A 4,524-nucleotide genomic window follows, 5' to 3' on the forward strand; every position below is an offset into this window, starting at 1 on the left:
TGAAGACAGTGGACATTTAATAAAGGGTGGGCAGAGACAGGCCAGGAACCGGTCTGGAACTCAGAACAGAAGTGAATCCTTATTTCATTCCTCACAGTAAAGCAAATATAAGAGAATTAAAAATGTAAATGTCGCTCTTTCCCAGCCGCCGGTAGATGCTCGGGTCTTCCGAGGCAGCTAAGGTCGTGTTGGGTGAGGCCCTCACTTCATCTGGCGGCTAGCACCGCTCAGGGCGGCGCTGGCCAGCACTCACCGTCGCCATGGCCTCAGTCTCGGAGCTCGCCAGCATCTACTTATCCTGACGACAATGAAGTGAGGTGACGGAGGACAGGATCAACGCCCTTGTTAAAGCAGCTGGTGTAAATGCTGACCCTCTCTGGCCAGGCTTGTTTGCACAGGCTCTGGCCCATGTCAACCCTGAGAGTGTCATCTGCAGTGTAGGGGCTGGTGGACCTGCCCCTGCAGCTAGTGCTGCCCCTGCAGGAGGACCTGCCCCCTCCACCCTGCTGCCCCAGCTGAGGAGAAAGTGGAAGCAAAGAAAGAAGAATCTGAGGAGTCTGATGATGACAGGGGCTTTGGTCTTTTTAAAAAAATATATATTTTATTGATTTTTTACAGAGAGGAAGGGAGAGAGATAGAGAGTTAGAAACATCGATGAGAGAGAAACATCAATCAGCTGCCTCTTGCACACACCCTACTGGGGATGTGCCCGCAACCAAGGTACATGCCCTTGACTGGAATCAAACCTGGGACCTTTCAGTCCACAGGCCAACGCTCTATCCACTGAGACAAACCGGTTTCGGCGGGATTTTGATCTTTTTGACTAAACCGGCTCTTTTGTATCACATTCAATAAAAGCTGACCTCTGTTACAGTTGGGCTTACAAAAAAAAAAAAAAAAAAAAAAAAAAAGGTAAATGTTAAAAACAAATCTTAAAAGAAGACATGGAATGCGGTAAGAAAGCCCAGAAATCACAAAGGAAACAATTAGTAAAAATGGCTGCATAAAAATTTAAAGTTTCTGTGTAACAACAAAAAAATCTAGTTAAAAGGCACATCAGAAACTGGGTAAGCTATTTTCAATATATAAAAAAGAGCTAATTTCCTTAATTTACAAAATACCCATATATACAGTACCAGCTCTGCCAGGACAAGTAGTGTTTGTCCTCAGTTGTTTAGTGTATGGTATTACCTGAATGGACTTCTAAAGTCCCTTCCAGCATGAAAATCCGTAAATTAAACCTGCCTATATAAAGCAGAAATCTTAAGCTTTATCTGATTACATGGGAATGTACTATGTTCAAAGTTTGGATGGTTAGAGACAAGTTATGTAGGTTTAGATAATTTAACAATCTCTTCCCCCCCCCCTCTGAGATTGATCAGTCTGTTCCACGTTTCCATGCCTGTGGTTTCCACTCCTGCATTGAGCGTCTGCCCCATAACAGTCTCTGCTCGTCATAGCTACTGGTCATCTGGTCCCTTAGGCTTTTATATATATATGCATACTAGAGGCCCAGTGCACAGATTTGTACACTAGTGGGGTCCCTTGGCTGGCCTGTGGGTATTGGGCCAAAACCTGCTCTCTGACATCCCCTGAGGGGTCCCGGGTGTGAGAGGGTGCAGGCCAGGCTGAGGGACCTCACTGGTGCATGAATTTGTGCACCAGGCTTCTAGTTTTACTTATATTTGACAAAAAGCTTGAATTCCTTGCCAGAATGAGCATCCCAAAGAAGCGTCTTCAGAATGAGAAACTGTGCCTCTACTGCCACCAAGTGGTGGCAAATGCAACGGACAGTGCAGGCACTGAAGGAAAACAAGTGTGAGCTCCAGGACTACATTTATAGACAGGTGTATCTTAGCTCCCCCTCCTGGCCACCGCGATATTTCTCGTTCATTTTCAATGTTGACCTGAAATTAGTAATTATTTTTACTAGAATTTTCATTCTATTTTAATATAACTGCACTGAAATACCACACATTTGATACATCTTACACATTAGATGCTCATTTCATTCCTTTTCAACACATATTTGGGTGCTTACCATGTGCCAGGGTCTGTGAGATGTAGGGGATATAACGAGCACAAACAGAAGTGTTTTTGTGGATCTTATACGTCAGTAATAATCACAGCAGTGACTGTTCTCAGTGTTTTCAAGGGAAGAGAGACAACTCTGTGAGGACATATGACAAAGGCATCTGACTTAGCCAGCTTCTGTCCTCTGACAGAAGCACCACCTGACTGAGAAATGGAGGATCAATGGGAACTAAGTAAGCAAAGAGGACTGGAGGGGAGGGTGGGAGAACACCGCAGACACAGAGAGAAAATAGCCTACACCAGTGGTTGGCAAACTCATTAGTCAGCAGAGCCAAATATCAACAATACAATGATTGAAATTTCTTTTGAGAGCCAAAATTTTTAAATTTAAACTTCTTCTAACGCCACTTCTTCAAAATAGACTCGCCTAGGTCCTGATATTTTGTGGCAGAGCCACACTCAAGGGGCCAAAGAGCGTCATGTGGCTTGTGAGCCACAGTTTGCCGACCACGGGCCTAAGCCTGTTGGGTGGAGAAGACAGAGAGAGCCAAGGCCTGTGGGTGCAGGAGGCCTATGTGGCTGGGGCCAGTGAGAAGAACTGGTGGTTTAGGATGTACAGAGGTAGGTGGGTGTGAGCAGCTGCAGGGTCAAGGGAGGGCACGTGTAGATTTGAATCATTAATCCAAGAGAAAGGAGAAGCCAGCAGTAAGCAAAACGGGGAGACTGGGAAAGGGATGACGTAGTCAGCAATACCTTCTGAAGAGGCGACTGGGGCTGTGTGTAGAGCGTCACATGGAAAAATCCAGAGCAGAGATTGCAGAAGCCTGGAGGAAGCGAGGCCTGGACTAAGGCACCAGTGATGATGCAGAGATGTGAAAGAGGCACAGAAGACGAGGTCACCAGGGCTTGGTGATCCACTGGATGCTGGGTGAAGGGAAGGGAGAGGAGGAATCCCAGTTTCCCATGATAGAGGTCCCAGAGGGTGGCCTGGTAGGAGATTGTTCGGGCCTGTGGGTGTTGAGTTGGGGTGTCTGAGAGGTCTTAAGAGGCAATACCATTCAGCTAGCTAGACATAGAGGTCTAGCTCAGAAAGGCAGGCCATGCTAGAAGGACAAAGTTGGGATTCAAGATGGCGGGCATGGATTTGTGCCCAATGTCAGAATATAGGGCACAAGGGGGAACAACACAATGAGAAGATGAGGAACTGTACTATTAATGACCTCAGGAGAGGAGAGTGAGCCCGAGGGGTGGCAGGGGGAGCAGAAGGCTGGGGGTCAGGGAGGGTGCAGCAGCCAAGGGAAGACAGTCTCAAACGAGAGATGGGAGCAGCATCAAATTTCAGCTGCAGAGAACCAGCGAGCAAGATGCGGTTTTTGTTTTAGTGGAGAGATAAAGGCAGAAGGCAGACTCCAGTGGGTTGAGGAAAGAGACAGGCATGGATGCACTGAACAGGGCAGCTCTTTAAAAAAGTTGGCCCTTCAAAGGGGATGGGAGGTTGGGAAATAACTTGAAAATGAAGAGGAACGTGGGTCAAGGGAGATTCACCCCCTCTTTCTTTTGTGATGGGAGACTTGAGCCTGGGAAAGAGCCAGTTGAGTACAGGTGACTGCACAGGTGAGAGAATGAAAAGCTGACAGTAACAGGGTAGGGTTTTGGACAAGTGGGAGGAGGTGACATCCAAGTCACAGGGTAGCCTAGGACAGGAAGAAGGAAGATAAGATGGGTACAAGTAGGTAAGGCTTTCAGTTCTGGTAGCAGAATAGGGAGATTCCCACCAGGTAGTGTTAAGTTCCTCTATGAAGTGATAGCATGAACCCACAACCCCAGGCATGTGCCCTGACCGGAATCCAACCATGACCTCCTGGTTCATAGGTCAACACCCAACCTTATTGAACCACACCAACCCATTTAAATGGGCTTTGAGTCTGAGATCAAGTTTGCATGAAGTAGCCCAACCGGTGTGGCTCAATGGTCGGATGCCAACCTATGAACCAGGAGGTCACTGTTCGATTCCCGGTCAGGGTACATGCCCTGGTTGAGGGCTCGATCCCATTGTGGGGTGTGCAGGAGGCAGCCAACCAATGATTCTCTCTCATCATTGATGTTTCTATTTCTCTCTTCCACTCCCTCCCTCTCTGAAATCAATAAAATAATATATTGAAGTATATGTTAAAAAAAGTTTGCTAAAAAAAAAAACCCCACACAAGTGGAAGGTTGATAATCTGCTATATCCCATTTGCAGGTTGCAGCAATCCTACCATGTTATTTGGTCAATCACGGTTTCATTCGATGGAAACAGAGAGAAAATGGGGGTTTGATATTGGCAAGGCTACAGATATGTTGGGGACCATTAGTTCCCGGAGGGCAGGGACCTGTCATAGCCATCACTGCATCACTCTGTGACTGACGGATCAGAGTATCAGAGCCCAGGTACTATCAAAATGATCAGCACAAGGGTGAGTATGTCTCCATTTCAGTTTGCCTCATGGT

The 4,524-nt window shown here is 46.9% G+C and overlaps 1 pseudogene; it reads left to right on the forward strand.

Annotated features, from left to right (window-relative positions):
* The first annotated feature begins 80 nt into the window (after positions 1-80).
* LOC118724864 lies at positions 81-1,822 on the forward strand (annotated as a pseudogene).
* The last annotated feature ends 2,702 nt before the right edge of the window (positions 1,823-4,524 follow it).

This window comes from Pipistrellus kuhlii, unplaced genomic scaffold (genome assembly GCF_014108245.1).
Source record: "Pipistrellus kuhlii isolate mPipKuh1 unplaced genomic scaffold, mPipKuh1.p scaffold_m20_p_2, whole genome shotgun sequence".
NCBI classification, from domain to species: domain Eukaryota; kingdom Metazoa; phylum Chordata; class Mammalia; order Chiroptera; family Vespertilionidae; genus Pipistrellus; species Pipistrellus kuhlii.